At 39.3% G+C, this 17,937-nt stretch overlaps 1 long non-coding RNA gene and 1 pseudogene across 1 annotated transcript; both read right to left on the bottom strand.

The window, feature by feature from the left end:
- Nucleotides 1-1,713: 1,713 nt before the first annotated feature.
- LOC117942348 lies at nt 1,714-4,466 on the bottom strand (annotated as a pseudogene).
- Nucleotides 4,467-9,913: 5,447 nt separating this feature from the next.
- Nucleotides 9,914-16,424, bottom strand: LOC117942121. The gene is made up of 3 exons (XR_004656077.1): nt 16,413-16,424; nt 14,298-14,303; nt 9,914-10,163 (listed from the first exon to the last, which is right to left on the bottom strand). It is a non-coding gene; the product is annotated as an uncharacterized LOC117942121 (long non-coding RNA).
- Nucleotides 16,425-17,937: the final 1,513 nt, after the last annotated feature.

Below are 17,937 nucleotides of genomic sequence, written 5' to 3'. Positions count from 1 at the left end.
AGTCAATAAACTATGAAGGATGACCCATTTGAAGCTAATGCTGTATTGAATCTACCCCAGTTGAATCTAATGTGTTTCAAAGCATGTGTCCTTTGAAGTCGATACTTGTCCGCTTTCAAGGCCACACTTCTCAGAGACGGTCCTCTCTGAAGTCAAGGTGTGTCCCATTCGGGAGTCGATGCTTGTTTAAGGATGGATAGTGAAGGAGCATTGAATGCATCACTGAGTGATAGTCTTTTGGTTGGTTGCTTCCTAAACACTGGTTACTGACTGTCCTTATAACTCTTTTCAGATGGGAATCATGCCCTATTCTCTATATATTGGCCTTGCTATTGATTGTTGTTAAACTGTTTGTGTTTCTGCATGTGTATGTACAGCTAGCTGTATGGTTAGCCTGTTCTCATGAACATACGTTTGCAAAGCTACGAAAAGATAAGGAATGTAAATCGTATGATTGCCACATCTTTTTTTTTTTTTTTGTGCACCACATTGAATGCTGCTGTGTAAGAAAGCGGCTGGCTGCGTATGAAGGTCTTCAGAGGGATGGGTGAGCGTTTACACACTTTCAAGCCAGGGAGCAGAATTAGCTTCCCTGGGGAAAAAAAAGACTTTCACCCAAGAAAGGTGTGTATCAGTATCAGTATCAGTAAACTGCTGCTGATGAGACGAGCTGTGACGGAGGTCTGTAGACTCGCCACGAAACTCCGTAGCAGCTTAAACAGCTAGCAACTGCCTTTAGCCGATAACATGTGACCAGGCGGTGGTCTCCTAGTTTTTGTATGATATATGTTTTAGTGTGCATAATATCTTACATGAACTCTACTACTCAAAAGTATTTAGCCTGCAAGACAAACGGAGAAGAAAAAACCATCTGAAAGACAAAATAGTAGCTAAATATTGTGAAAACTTAGCATGACTCAACATGTAAATACTTACTCAACAAACACAACATATGCAGCATAGTTGTAATTATTGAACCAATCCACACAGGTGTAACTCCAAAAAACTGACGAGCACAAAGAAAATAACCAAAGTGGATAAGTCAAGACATTTAACTAAAAACCACACCCTGCCATCCTCAAGCCAGCCTGTGAATTATTTTATCCACATACTATATGTATTTTTACTAAGTAATTGACATTATTGTGAATTTGTATTTGTTTCATACATTTGTTTATGTAATCTTTTTTTGATCTGCAACTATTTAGTAGCTTATTTTGATATAAAAATAAAAGTGGCTCTAAATGCAGTTTCGAATATTAGACTTGTGACATCGTCAGTGATGCTCGCGGGGTCATAGGGTGTTTCGGGTCTTATGTCAGACACTCTCACCCGGGCGACCCAGCGAGGGGTGATCAGGCCCCGACTTGTGTCCAGGTAGCGCACTACGCCACGCGTCCCCCCTCCTTAACCAAAGCCACCGGGAAGCCTATTCCGCAGCTTTCAGGATGTTCTTGATGCCTCTTTGCCTGTGCAGTCTGCAAATCCCTTAGAGTTCCAGGATCCGATGTAGTCAATGGCCTGCAAAGCCCCTGCAGCCACTTCAACAGACTCACAGCGGGCCTTCCACCCTTTCCTCTGACACTCATTTAACAGATCAGTGTACTTGGCCGTTTTCCTTTCCTGGGCATCCTCAATTTGATCTTACCAGGGGACAGTTAGTTCAAGCAGTACCACCTGCTTGCTTGCGGCAAACGTCAAGACCATGTGCGGTCAAAGTGATATAACTGCAACGGTGTCCGGGAATCTCCATTGTCTCCCTAGGTCCACCACAAGCTGCCAGTTTGAGCAGCAGCTGAGGATATGCTCTAATGATCCCCTTTTCTGGCAGATTTGGCAGCAGGTGAGTCCACCAGGCCCCAGGTGAACAGGTTGACAGGGCTTGGAGGACGTTATAAACTGACTGGAACTTAAAGTGGTAAGACTCCCCCTTTCAAAGTTCGGCCCGGGTGATCTTACGGCCAGCTTTATGCTCCCAACTGGTCCGGCCCCCCTGCTTGGACATGCCCGCTGTAGCGAACTTCCTCCACTTCGACTCGTATCTCTTCCTGGGTAAGCTTCCACTTCACCTTTCCTCTGGTTTTGCTGTAGTACGACTTTGGATTGCTACCAAGCCCGGCCTGCCCAGTAGCCACCGTGCCCACCAGAGTGCTGTGACACAGCCTCGCCTCTGCTCGTTCCACTGCATCCTGGGCGCGACACTTCCTTCCTGTTCCGACCTCTAACCCTGCTGAGGAGACCTTGGAGTCAACTTAGTCTCTGAAGAGCAAGGCATTTTTGGCTTGACTGCTAAAGGGAAGCTATAGCTTAGTGTTATGGCCAAAGAAAACAATGCTGTTTAGGCTCTGTGGCAGACCCAGCCACCTGTGCAGAAATCTGCTGACCTTCCACTCAAAGCCCTCCACGATGGTAATTGGGACTTCGTAGATTAGCAGGGGCCAGAGGAGACAAGGAAGGATGCCATGCTGGTAGATCCAGGCCTATATTAAGCACATCTATTTCAAGTCGCTTTATCAAACCAAGGAGGCTAATTAAGGAGTAAACACTTCAACTTCGTATAGTTTTTCCCCCTTTTTAAGTACTTTTGTTTAAATTTATTCAATGAGGACTTTTACAGTTTTTGGGCATAAATACTTAATTTCCAATTTTATTTTATTATATATATATATTTTTTTTTTATTTGAGCCACTGCAACACAATTTCCAACAATTCTATTAGGTTTTAACAAATCTTAAACCTATAATCTTTTAACTTTTTGTTTGTCTTTGTATGATTCTGTCTGTTAATGATGGGGTGTTTGTTAGAGTCTATATTTTCATGTGTATGTGTGTACATGCTTTTAGTAATCACCATGCTTTTTAACTGTGACATCATGCCCTCCTATCTCCCCCATTTTACCTGAAATGTACTTGTTTCAAACGAGAGAATTTCTATTTTCCTTCCAGACAGGTGCACTCTGCCCTTTATGTGGTGTATAACTCACACACTCACAGAAGTACACACAAACGTAACAAACAACCTCGGGGAAGTGCACTAGCACAGGACTTATATTAATAAGTGCTTTTGCTAGTAAGACTTTTAAAGATTTGAACTTTGGTAATGAAACCTCCAACATATTTGCACGCTGTAACCCAGTCTCACGGCAGTTTGTGAAATAGTCACAAAATATACTCTATTGATTCGTGCACCCAAACACAATTTTCCCGTTTTTTTTCGTGACGCTCAGCAGGATTTTTAAACTAATGTATTTCAATTGGAAGGATCTTTTGTGTCTACATGTTTATTTTTCTGTCAGTCAGGGAAGCTCCATACCTTATTTTTTTTTTAGATGTTATCATGTTTGTTTTTCTTCTTTATTTTAATGTTATTTGTCGGTCTATAAATGTTGATTAAAGCAGCGGTTATAGTCCTAAAAATACCCAAAACAGCAAGGCAATACAGGTACTCTGCTGCAGTCCCGGCTGACGGAAGAAAAAGAAACAAGAAATTGTGTCCATGTACACAAATCAGTAGATTACATTTTGTGTCTATTTCGCGAACTGTCGTGCGACTGGGATGAACAGTGCAGTGATCAGAGCAGGAAGCAGAGCAGACACTCAAAGTTAAAAAGAGAGGTAAGCAACAAAAAATAGAAGTAAGCAAGGAAAATAAAGTAGATAAATACAACCTAACTTTGGAGGCTAAATCCTAAGTCGTTTTTAAATTTTATTTCTCTATTTCTTTCCCACTCACTTCTGTCAAACTCCTACACAGAGACAACAACTCTTTTTTTCCTTTTGACTACACACATCGGGACCTACATATATGTCCTGACATAAGGGTATAGTCTGGTTAAAAGATCGCAGAGAGAAAGGGAGGGAATGAAACAAGCACAGTAAAAGAAAAAGAAGGCCGGTAACAAGCTACATTGCAGAGAGGCATGGCTCATCTTTCTACGTCTTCACCATAGCTTCTTCAAACGGAAAGGCAGGGAAAAACATTTTTCCCCGAGGAATATGTCCCTGTACGCTTTAGAGCAAATCTTATTTTCTAAGCAAGAACAAGTGAATTAAAAGAAAACAAAAAAGAGCATCCTTGCTATAAACAATCATCTCTTCCTGTGCCCCAGTAGATTAGAGCCTTGCACACGCTTGCACATCCCTCGTGTCTGCTTTGACGATGGCCATTTGAAAACAAACAAATCTATTTTGCTATTTGTGCATTCCTTTGCTCCTCAGAGTTGAGCTGAATTCCTCAGAGTTTTGTCTATTGCCCCCTCCATTTCTGTATATTTCTTTTCTCTCACACTCCTCGAAAAACAGTAGCATACATACAGATTTTCACATCAAAAAAGTACTGCTTCTCTTCATTCTCAATCAAGAAAGTTAGATACTAAATCACCTTACAAATTCCAAACCATGCTACATTAATTGGTTACATTACTTTACGTTATTCAGCACGGCTCTGTACCAGGTGCCTTCAGACATTACACCAGCATGCATTACATCTGTATTTAACAGGTTTAGAAAGACTAAACATGACCTTGTCTAAGGAGAACCTGCCCTGCTGACCATATTATTATGTCAGTATTTTTGCTAACCATACATTTAAGTTCAACATACGTAAACTTGCTACAAACCACCCAATAAATGCTATTAGAGGCATCGCCAAGGCCATATTAGTGACACTTTTGATGGTAACACACCATCTGTCTTTCTATCTTTCAAACATACCTTGTTTTTGCAAGGCCCCCTCTCTGCTGTCTTTCATCCTTTCATTTATATTTTAATTCCCTCTTCTCGGTTTCAGAGAGTTATACAAATCCCAGTCGGAAATTCTGGCATTGTCTGGCCAACAGCTGTTACCTAGCAGAGAAACCAGTAATTATGAGTAAGTGCTTGCTGCTTCTTATCAATAGCTATAATTATAGGGGAGAGTCTTGAGTCGCGGTGTGTGGAAATCACTCTTCTGGTCTCCATTGCCTGTTACTGAGTACGGCAACTCTAACTGTCACAGGTTTTGTAAGTTGAGGAATCTATTCATAAGTGCTATAGTGACAGATCAATCAGAAACAACAGTAGGTTATTGGGTTTCTAACTTTAACACCCGATTATTTTTCTATAAAGTCAACATAATGACATGTATATTATTACAAACCATAATAATCTGTACGCTGTAATTTCCGACCACCCACTAAAGCATCAATAGCAGCCTAACCGGTAATCCCTTAAGCAATCTCTCTGAACAATCATTAACATTACTGAAATAGGAAGTAAATAAGATAATAAACACATCTCACTTCAATTGTCTTGACCAGGAAGGAAAAGATCCAACTGTTTTCTCAAAATAATGGATTCACTGACAGGATTGGATTCACCCACTTCTGTGGGTTTGGGCTTCGTGACCATACAAGATGTGGGCAGAATGCTTGAGCATAACAGGCGACAAAATATTTGAAATAATGCACAAAATCAGGTACAAAAACATTTTCTAACTTAAGTCATGATTGGAGCTGTGTTTTAGAAATCAACATACTGTAGTGGCTAAAAGTGAAGTTAGTGTATAGTTGCTGCAGCCGAACAGTTTGTATTCATTGCTTATCTACGCCAGATGGAGATTGAGATAGGATGACAGTGATGAATAGTGTGACTTCTCTCCCAAAGTACCTGACAAATTTCCATTATTTGTGGTGACGCTTCACAAACTCATTCACCATTCCTCATTAGTACATTAGTGTGGGAAACATTGTTGTCATAGCAGATCCAGCAGGGGCATATCAAGGCAGAACACGTTTATGATCATTTAGCCTTTTTCTCTCCTTCAACAGTTGGGTTATGTATGTCAGGTGGATTGGTTGGTTTAAGGCCATGTGTTTTAAACAATCGGAGGAAAGTGTTGGCTTGTTTGCAACCTGTATGATTGTGTTTATTGCCCTGTTGGACCTATTTTAGCAACCTTGCCACATTCCAAATGTTCCACATCAAGTCTGATTGCTGTACAGTATAAAGCCTGATCCATTTTGAATTAATTGTTTAGGTGTTATATACACCACCACATAAATATACCATGGTGGTAGAAATTAAAAATGAGTCAATGCTGCATTACAACACAATGAAACAGAGGCTGCACTGTGTGAAGACTCTCTGACAAGAGGAAATGAGAAATCAAGGGAAAGTTTTCTCTCTCTCTGTCACCCTTTTTCTATCTGACTCCCTCATTCTCTAGTGCATCTTGAGGAACTTGCAACATATTGTGTATTATGTGTGTGCGTGATAGTGTCCGTGTGTGTTCTGGCTGGTAGACCATTCGACAGAGGTTGTGTGTAATCCCTATTGTTGCTGAAATGCCACCGCTGTTATTAGGGAAGATTTATGTGCTGTGCCCAGGGATGGAGTCAGAATGCCAGCTTGTGTGTGTGTGCGTTATTAATACATTGCACAGGGGATAGAGTCACAATGCCAGAATGCATCCATGTTTTTGAGTCACTGTCAGATGTAGCCAACATTTTCATTCCACAGTAATTGATTTATAGAACAAAATATACAATCAGTTTATCCTTTAGGTCATCTGGTGTATATTTTCAGCAGCAATGATTGAATGAATATCAAGCACAAACTATATGATATGTTGGAACTTATATCATGTGCGGAAGACCACTTTATTATCTCCAAGCTTAAAATTATTTGGGTGAGTGCTACTTCCCCATAATGCTACAAAACTATTACCATGCTATTGGGGTCACAATTTATTTTCCGGTACATCAAACAGACAAAATAAGTCTTAATTTGTATCGTATTAGATCAAACTAGAAACAATGTGGGGTTTATTTAAAGGTAAACAAACACAGTTGTAACCTTACCTGTAGGTTGCCATCCTTATATCAACCCACGTCGGGTCCCTATACCTTGGAGCATGGATGTTCTCGGCCCCTCTGGAGTTCCGTGAAGTTCGTAAACACATTTATATAACACCCATTCTTTATGGGTGCTACTGCTCTACTCCAATACCAGACAAGACACTGAAGACCATTTAATGCCATGTCATTATGCAATGGAGGCTGCAAGGACATTGCAACTTTATTTCCCTCTGTTATTTTTATCAAAATGTATTAGAATGTAATTTAAGACACATTGCAAGGGAGTGCAAAGAAAGTAATCATACAATTTCAAAATAATAGGGTATAACAGTGATCGTTTACTGTCTAATAACTTTATTTCTAGTTTCAGTCTTGTTTGAGACAACGGGCTCGTTATTAGAAGTTCATTTGTGAATAATTATAACAAAACGGTACTGTAAAGTAAAGTGAAAGCCGCTGTCATTGCATCATTTCGGGTGTTAATTGAAAGGGTTTCAAATCGGCATCCTGACCAAACTCATCCACTCAACAGATGTTCCTCTGATCTGTTAGTCAAAATAGTTTATAAGTTCTGCTTTATTAGCTCAAATTTTAGGCATAGTTCTATGACAGTTATTGACCATGGATTCCAAAAAGTTATGTAAGGGTTGTATGTAACCCTTGTTAATGGCTGTATGTAAAATTAATAATAAATAATGCATTGAAAATGTCAAACGTTCGTAATCTTTTTGACCCGGGAGGACAACACAAGGGTTAGTCGTGCCTCCAGGACTCCCAAGATTGTGGGTGGTACATACATACATACATACATACATAGATACATTATATTATTACTATTAATACACGCTTCTTCAAGGCTGTAGTTCCAGAACTGTTAATATGACATCAGAACATTTAATGCCTTGTTACTACCCTAACCCCCCCATCACCACCACCGCCCTTATCAGTATCTGATATCTATATTTAATAAACTCCTGTTCATAAATAAAGGCATTTGCACATTGCACATTGATGCAGGAAAAGCACACACAACAATACAACAGAATGTAGGAAATGTAAGTGTTTGATATGCTCAAAGTGGAGATTTCAACCCCCACAATGTTAGAAAGTTGAATATCAATGATAGGATGAGGATTGATGACGGAAAGGATGGACACGGAAGGGTCACTCTGTCCTCTCTACAAGGTCTTTTGATATTCAAGAGAGCCCTTCTTCTAGCCATTTATGTCAGTTGTCATTCATCTTCTTTGTTCCTTTTGGCTGTGTGTGTGTGGTTGTGTGTGTGTTTGTATGTATGAGTCTGTCTGTCCTTGTATGTTAATGTGCATCTGAGTCATGTGTGCGTGTGTGAGAGAGAGAGTGTTTAGGCAGCTGTCAGGTCATATATGCAGTTCACTGAAGGATGGCACCAATGAATAAGCAGCACCAATGTCATCTTGAAATCTTTCAGAGGAGAGCGTATGATAGGTCAGCGAGATGAGGAAAAATTAGGTAAAAAGAAATGAGAGAGGCTGACAAGAGAGATTCAGCAGGAAAACATGAGACAAAAGGACAGCCAGGGGGTGGGAAGTAACAATGATTTCTACAAAATACTGGCTTGAAGAAACGCTCATTTAGATACACTCTTCTCTGCTTATCAGGGAACTTTATCTTTTCCCCCCTTTTGCCTTTATGTTTTGAATTCCATTTTGACCTCTTGTTTTCATCGACCCCTCTCTTTCCCCATTTCTTCTTTTTTCAGACCTTCCTTCTCCTAGGCTGCTATGTCACATGTGTAATCCTTAAAGTGTTATCCTCCTCTTCCTCTTGTTTTCTTTTCTTGTCCCTCCCCCTCCTCATCTCTCTTCCCAACATCATCTCTGTGTTGTGATACAGAATCGATACAGCTGTCTGGTGTATCAAGGTTTCTGGTTGGCTGGGCAGCTTCTGTCTTGTCAACAGAACAAACAGCTCTTTATTTGACCAAATAATCCTTCAGGTGACCCCTGTGTTTCACCACAGTTGTTTTGTAATACCTACAGCACACTGTCTCTTTCACTTTTTAACTCTTCCTAACATCTGGTGGTGTGGAATATTGTTTTGAAATATAGTTAGTTTTTCTTCCTTTTAGAATAGCTAAAGTAGCTATAACTTCCTGATCATTTCGATATGTAATACACTATACATGCATATACATTCCAAACTTTTATAAAAGTAATTTTTTAATATTAGCATTGCAACCCAAAGTCATGCACTTTAGTTCAAGTAGAAAATAAATTTATTTATTTATTTTGAGCGTGTTAAATTCAACAGCAGTTGTTGGAAACATATCCTACAAAATAGACAAGGGGAAAAAGATAGAGATAACATTGTTAAATTTTATTAGCGAAATTTCCTCAATATACATGCGCGGAAATGGGGTGTAAACTTGTTCGAGCTTACCCCTTAATAATTAATACATTATATACAATAACTCAATACAATTATATAGCTTGACACATGACACTTGTCACAGCCATTTTTACATAATTACAGTTAAATACAATACAATCATTTAAACAGCTGTATACATATAACCTGTAAAACCTGGTCAGTCTGAATACCAGCATGTGATGAGGAAACACATTATTCCCGGTGTGCAAAAGATTAAATGTAGTATTTGTCATACATTTGGTAGTCTGTTCAGTGTGTCCATGCCTATAGGATTGCTTATCCAGTTATAAGTCCTCAAAACAAGTATTTATGTTGATTCATGAATCATACATTTTGTCGTTGTAAATTCAGTCTCCAAGGGTCTGTTTCAGGAGGGAGGTTTAACAAACTCTGAGTCTAACCTGATCTCTGAGTTGATTTACCCAGAGATGGGAAACTGAGTTTTTGGTTGTATAACAGCTGATTTGAGTTGGTTAAATGAACTACGAGTTGACTCAAAGTTAAGAACTTGCACCACCACAATAAAAAGGCAGCATGAATGGAGCCATGATTCTACGATTCACCATGGTAACAACCACAATCAAACTAGTCAACCGAAACACTCATGTGCACATATTTTGTTAAAAAAGCAGAACAAAAGAGCAAAAGAGAGAATTTGCATGGGATGTAGTGGCCATGATGTGTGACGTTAGTGATATGAGGACGGATAAGGTTATGTAGGCTACATGACTGATAGACTGGGAAGAAAAACGATACTTCTCAAATAGGTAGTTATATGGAAATTAAAATGCATCTATAGTCAGGGCCTCAATATCATCTCCCGACATACAGTATGTTTAACTCCCTGCAAATTAATACAGCCTCTGCATCAACTGGGTCGTCGACAAAAGGACATGCCATGTTGTGAGAAAAAAACCTATAGTCCGCCTAACACAGGTTTTTTGTGATCATTTTTTTTTTTATTTAAAAAGAAGTGCAAAGCATTGGTCTAGATGACAGCATTTAGAAAAGTACAGTACACACACCAAAGAAGACACCTTTTCTACAATCCTTCCTTGTGATCAAATGTTTTACTCCAAAATCAAGAGAAGAAATACAGGAAGTAGGGAGACAACAAAAACACAACAGCAAGAACAATGCCTGCAGCTCACAAACAAGACACACAGTAACAGACAGAGACAAACACAAACAAATAAGAGGCATTGACAGGGAGACCAGCATAAGACCGAAGGGACCAAACACTCGCACAGATAGAAGCGAGAAGGCTGTGGCACAAATGGATATTAAGGATTCAGCAATGGTAAGCCAAGTGTCCAAAAACAACATCCAAAAAGGAAAGGGTCCAACTACAAAAAGATACATCATGAGGTGGTTTCCTACGGGTGGCAATCATTCTCTTAGCCGCTGCAAGTCCAGTTTGAGTTTTAGAGAGCTGGAGGGCTAACAAATCATTCAGAATCAAAACATTGACAGTAACAGGTACATTGTCAGTAATCAGGGCAGATATTTTGGATTTAATATTGTTCTAGAAATGACCAACAGGAGAGCAATCCAAGATCAATATGAAGGTATGTGCCTTGAGCTTTCAGAAAGTGCATAAAGGGCTGTTAATTATTTTCATGTGATGCGTTTTCACAGGGGTGAGATATGTCCTATGAATGAAATTGTAGTGAATCTGCTGTGTAATCATCCCTTGGAAATGTTCCCTTCTCAATAGAGAAGTTAATTATGTCAAGAAGGAATGGGATCAGTCGTTCCCAAAAAGGTTGAATACATTTCCAAGGGGATCCCTTTAAAGCCCGATGATTTTCCCTTTTGCATATTCTGTACGGCCAATCTTAGTTTCTCATAAGTGATCAATTTTTCTAAGTTAGCTGATTCCTCTGCTCATAACTAGGAAAGTAAAGCTGATTCCACCAGCTGTCACAGTGGGTTTTATCCAAAGTAACTTCCAATTCATACTAATTGGAATAAAATGTCTGAAAGGATTTATTTATTTCAACAGGGTAAGTTCTATTATTACCATCTAAAAATGTAATAGCCGGAATATCTGCAAAATGGTCATTGGACCTTAATCTCATGGCTAGTAGAAAGAACTAGCACTTTCTCGTTCTATGATTTATAAATTCAGGTTTCTGTTGAATTAATGTTATTTCTTTTTTTGACTAATGCTCGTTCTAAAGCTAATTGGTCAGTAAAATGAGTTTGCAACAATGAGTCTAATCTGGCTTCAAGGTGTTTTAGTTGAAGGGATCTACCTTTGCGCATATTAGAGCAGAAGAGTATGGTATTGCTCCTAATAAAACCTTTTATCGCGTCCCACAATATCCTGGGATCTTCTACAGAGCCAACATTAATGTCTGCAAATATCTGGAATTCTGCTTTAAACTAAGTGATGGAGGATTCATTCACGGTCTAGGGTGGTGGTGCAAAGGACCCCTTAATGGTCAGACAATATAACACCGCTTTATGAATTGAACGAAATAATTAAGGGTATGCAAAAATAAAATCCATCATGGAAAAAGATATATGTCTACCTGAGAAAAAGGAACTGTCCTTACAGGTTAGATTACGGCAGGACAAATATCTAAAAGACCCAAGCTGCCGGCCCATGACTTCAAAGCATTTGTGGCTTGCGCCTGAACCCCGGTGACCTTTGCGTTGGACTGATATATTGTCTGAATATTTGGGTCCCATACAGCATTGAAGTCTGCAGCAACAACAGTCTGTTGACTCCAACATTTGATTGGTGAGCATACCATAGAAACTGCCATCAAAAACATTAGGCACATAAGCTGTAACAAGTGCAATTTTCCTAAAACTATACCATGTTGTAGAAATCACAGTTCTGCCTGTATTGTCTGACCAAAAGGACAAAACTTTAAATGGAAGATTCTGTTTGACAATAATGGCCACCCTTTTTGTTTTTGAGCTTGCTGAGGAGTATGTAAAAGTGTATGATATAATTTGTCGGCTAAGCAGCCAGTATCAGTCTGTAGCAAATGCATCTCCTGTAATAATGCAATGGCAACATTTCTCTTTTTAAGTAAGGCTAGGGTGCTGGCTCGCTTGTGAGGTGCATTCAGAACACCAAAGCTCCAAACTTAAAATATAAGATCAGCCAGTGTTCTAAATGAAAGTAGATGTGAAAAAGAAATGTGCTACTGGTTGCAGCTGGTTCCGCACTAAATTAACTTTAAAATAAACGCATTTCTCGTCAACAAAATAGAAAAAAAAAGCACAAAAGGCAAGCACATTGGAAAGGAGACTCTAACCTAGTGGACTAATTAACATATGTAAAATAGGCTAAATTAAACAGGACAGAAATAACATTCAAAACCACAGTCTCAGTAATCATTTTAGATAACAATAACACTAGGACACAGTAAGAAATTAAGCCAAACCAAGAGGGTGTGTTCATCAGGCAGTTGTTTTAATCCTGATCATCTTGCATGGTGTTCTCCGCAATGGAATCTGAAGCGCTGGCTGTCTCCACGGCCACAAGAGGACCGGGCGCAGCCCGCCCTACGTGATCTCCAGCATCTTTAGTGGAGTTGAAAGCTCTGTACCGCGAGCCGGTTGCTGGGTAGAGCAGGAAAAATTCCACACCTTTGACTTGTGCGTAATCCATGGTTTGGTAGAAGGCTTGGCACCGCTTAACCGTGGAGTTGTTGTAGTCAGGGGAAGAGGGACCCTTTCTTACGGGTCATACGGTTTGATAAGGTACTTTTTGGACGATTGTGGCTGCCCTTAATTTAGGTCACCTTGTATGTCTCATCTCCATTTTTTACTGCATTCGCTGTGTATGTTTGTGTCTGTGTGCACGTGCGTTCATTTGTTAAAGACAAATAGCCTAATTTACAAAGAAATACAAAAAAAACGGGTTTGCATAACCTTATGCAGTATGGGTGAACTAATATTTCAGAAAAGAAGACATTCTATTTGACTTTTAAGCAGTTGTACTGCAAATGTTAGGAGGAATCAGTGAAGCTCAGACATACCGGTCCATTTCTTTTATCTTGTCTTTGATGTCCCTTATTCTCCCACACTTTAAAGAGATACTTCGCTGATTAGCATTAAGCTTTGCATCAGTAGAAACCCTATAGTATTTTTAAACGACCGTGATTCCCTCCCTCATTTCCCCCTGAGACGAGAGATCTCTGTATTGTGTCTGGAAAATAACCTCAGATTACGCAAAAATTTGTCATTTTGTGTCATCGGCAATGAACACCAAGCCAGCTCGTTCAGCATGTTTTCTACCCGCCCATAGGGGGTTTAACCCGAAGCAAGCCAAAACGAGTCAAGTGTCAGCCATCTTGGAGCTAAGCGACAGCTATCTCTTTTCGACAGCAATCTTTTACAACAGTTATGTGCATTCAAACTACTGCACATGTGTACCACCGGCACACATAGGTACAGATCAGAGAATATGCAGGAAACTTTATTACAGACAGAATACACGACACGCAGGCTTCACCTCCTATGGAGACCAGCACCTCAGCCAGCGGTGCATTCTGGGAATGGTGTCTTTCACCTATCCAAGATCCAAAAACACATTTTCTGGCTTTTCTCGGCCTAGAAGACACCAATTTAAAAACAAAATTCACGTTTCTACTTCTACTAAGTGACCCAGTTTCTAAAGTATATTTGTCTTTCCAACGGTGAAATAACCCTTTAATGTACAACACTTTAGTGTTATTTTATCTTTTTCAAGGTGTATATATGTTTGTATTTGTTTGTTGTAAGTCTGTGAATGGTATTTGCATAGAAAATCAAGATTTGTCAGTTCAGTCTGCAAAGGACGTAACGCACACAGCCAACCACATGTACAAAGAGAGAAAAACTGCATGAAATCTTACAGATATTTACTCACAGTTACAGTGGGTAAATAGATTAAACTCTAGACTTTGTGTCAGTAAGTTGCTAAAGGCTTTGTGTCTAACCCATCATTTAAAGTAAAATAAACGGACGCAGCTTTTTTTAAACAAAAGGTCACTTGAGATTGCAGATCAAAACACAGAATAAAAGATGAGATAGCATAAAAACACACACCTTTCTGCAGATAGACACATACTTTATACAGATGCATAACCAAGCCAACACATGCATTACAAACAATTTCACATACTTGGCGTCACATCAGAGAGACAGTTTGTAGTTTCCCTTTTTAATCTTTGAAATTGGCGTCCACTTTCATGGCTAAATGTCATCTCTGTCACACTAACAAAAATGCAACTTTGCGTTCTCTCAGAGGGAGACACCCATTAAATCTGCCATGACTGTTGCTTTCTCTACCACAGGAGACAGTAAAACCGTAACTGTATACCTCCGAGTTGAACCACTTCCAAGCGATGCACTTCCACACTTGGGCGAAGTGAGAGAGAGCCTGGAACCAGAGCAGAACTGTACATCAACACAGTGGGTCAGAACTTTCAGTCTGATTTAAAAAATGATTTGATTTGACTAAACTTTTTTAACCTGTATTTAACCACATGACAATGACAATGGAAGTAGTGGAAGTAATGGAAGTCAGAGCCACAGCTGAATTTTTAACCCTCATGTTGTCCTCGGGTCAAACTTGACCCGTTTTCAACGTTTGTCATTGTAGAAAATATTTGGTGTTGAATTAAGTGCGGAAAACATTAAAAAAAAAAAAAAAAAACTAACAACCAATGCTAGGAAAAGCAACAAAAACAATGAAAAATTGTCAAAAACACTGAGAGAACGCCTACAAATTTTAGAAAAATTTCAAAAAAGAGCTCAAAAACATTGAAAAAGCCATGAAAGACGTAAAAAAAAACATACATTAAAAATAATCAAGTGTAACAACAAAGGTTTTTTTTTTTCATGGTGGACGGGAAGAATACACAAGGGTTGAATCTTAATAAAAGTATTGCTTAACTACCACACTAATGCCATGACTTACAGTGTTACCATTAGTCAGTCCATAGGGCTGTAACGATACACCAAACCCAGGGTTCGGTTCGTATCACAATTTTTGACCCACGATTACTACAAACCTTGTTTCTTTTTTTTTTGGGGGGGGGGGGGTCCTCAGTGATACATTTTTCTGCCAAATGGCAATGTTTCGTCATTCATCACATGCCACTTTGCAACAAAGTAAAACAACAGATACCTTATTCATTGATATTGATTGATTTCAATACTGATCGATCCAGCACCAAAGATTTGGTAGCGCTTTGAATTCCACAACGGTAGTAGCATGGTAATAGTGGGGTAACGTACAGTAGGAAAATAAATAGGTAATATACAGGTAATAACATGTAATTACCAAGGTAATAACAGGTTTATAACAATGCATTACGTATTTCCTTTATCTTCTATCTTAAATGTTGGCTAGCTTACATTATATTCTACCGCATTACAGTGTTGTGTAGTTATGTTTGTATGTATGTATGTTTAGATGAGGTGTTTAGCTGCTGGTCAGATTGCACAGGGTTACGTGTGTGCATGACAAGACACGTTTCATGGTGATTTTAGAACACTATTACCACTATTACCATGTAATTACCGTGGTGGAATTTAAAGTGCTACCAAAGATTCTTTTGTACCTTAAAATAATGTTTCCAAAATTGTTTCAGTGGTTCATTAACTTGTTGGAATGAGACATAAGATTATTGGTAATGGACATTTCCGCTCCCAACATGTAGGGGGAACGAAGAGGAAAGTACTTTGGTAACAACTGTAAAGGTGCTGATTGACAATTAGCAATTGACAATTAGCTAATGCTAACGTAATTCTTAGTGGGCAACGTAAGAATACGATACCATTCAACAGGCTCTCTTATTTTTAGTATGATTGTTTTCACCACGGTTCATCAGCAACGTTAACTGTATAGATAGACAACCAGTCTAATGGCAATTTAGCTAACTCCGGTGATAAGGACACTAACAGCAGTTTAAGGAATCGTCGGGAAACAGATCCAGATACCTGAGTTATTTGCCATTTCGTTACAGCCCTATCAGTTAACATTCAACGTCAAACAAGAGGCTAGTTTAATATAGTGTAACCTTTTTTTTTTTTTTTAATTGCCTCCTGCAAATTTAGGCCTGACTGTACCCATTTCAGTTGCATTCTACCTGGGTTGGCTGAGCCCTCTGCTTTGGCGGCTTGATTTATGAAGAAGTAGGCGGGCTGCGGTGACTAGCCTTTAGTCGGTCAGGATCAGTGTGGCTGGGTTGGTGTGATGATGCGGAGGGTGTTCATTCATCTGGCTCCACCCACTTTACTCATAGAGTTCAGTAGAGGCCTTCACCTGTGTGAGTTAGAACAAAGGTTACAATGTTGTTACCCTAGTTCTAAAAGCGCAGCCGGAGCCCTCCACCAAGGGGTCCTGTCGCTCCTATGATGATTGCTAGAGAGTATGTAGTATAGCAGACAGCATTGGGTTGCTGCCTGACATAATGTGGTGTCCGTACGTATTTGGGTAAGTTACATTTGTTTAAATTTTCAGTGGGCGAATGCATGCTCTGAGTTGGAGGAAAGAATTAAACATAGAGTCCAGTAGAGGGCTCCAGGTCTGCTTAACTAGGTTAACAATATCAAGGTTTACAATATCTTAACTTTCTGTCTTGTTTTTCAATCACTTGTTTTTTAGTTCTTGATCTCTACCCCCACTGCCGCATGCCTTTTCTCTTCTTTCTGCTCCATCTCTTCCTACGGGTCCCCCAGCTCACCTCTCCAAATGACAGCACACTCTCCCATGACAGCTCCCGGCCGCTCTGTCATCCCTTGTGTGTGTATATATATGTGTGTGCGGTGTTGTATCTGAATGAGTGTGTGTATGTGCACTATTACCCATGTGGCCTCTCAGCTTCCAGTCTGAGTAATAGATTTGGAAAATAATTTATTGGATTTATTTAGGTTCTTTCGTAGACTGTGTGTTTGTGTGCGTGCATAACATCAGTATTTGTTAAGGCTTTGTGGGTGCATTTGTGCGCACATTTGGTTTTGTTGTGCCATGTCATAGATTTCTCACAGATAACAGCAGTGTCTGGGGTTGAATTATATCATCCTATTATATCATCATTTTTTTTCTCACAAAAACAATACAAATGTGTGATAAACACTTTTGCTGTAGATCATCAATTCAAAGAGAAAAACACAGTGAATATGTGATTCAAGTACATTGTTTACAACAAACAGGGCAATTGAATCCAGGAGCTAACAAATTGAGACATTTTCAATAACTCTATGGATGGACTTGTCGCTAAAGAGCTTGAATTCATTCCTTGTCAAAGCCAAATTAACCCAGGTAAAATCCTGGGACCCAAATAAACGACACAATTTTCTAAAAGCTATTGGTAATGCTGTGTTGCGCCGTAAACCTCAGCGTATTAAACAGCCTTGAAAAATATTGGTGGCCTGGGGCAGTGAGAGTTACCGTGGAATTAATCCACGTAGGAATCCAAGTAGGACTATCCCCTTTGATTTGGGAAATTATTGAAGTTCGTTTGGAGAACAAATCTTAGTGTTACCATTTGGATTTTTGCAATCAGTTGCATTAAACTATAGTAGATTATTATAGTCAGAACATTTATCTGTAACAATTTGACTTAAAATGTATTGTCTGAGTCAATTATAAAGCATAAATGCCTCACATTTCCTGATTCCAGTTTCTTAAATACATCTTACCTTTTCTCTGTTCTGTACTACAGTAACTTGAAATC

This window comes from Etheostoma cragini, chromosome 3, assembly GCF_013103735.1.
Source record: "Etheostoma cragini isolate CJK2018 chromosome 3, CSU_Ecrag_1.0, whole genome shotgun sequence".
NCBI lineage: Eukaryota > Metazoa > Chordata > Actinopteri > Perciformes > Percidae > Etheostoma > Etheostoma cragini.
Note: the sequence above shows the minus strand (reverse complement) of the source record. Positions and strands in the feature narration are given on the sequence as shown.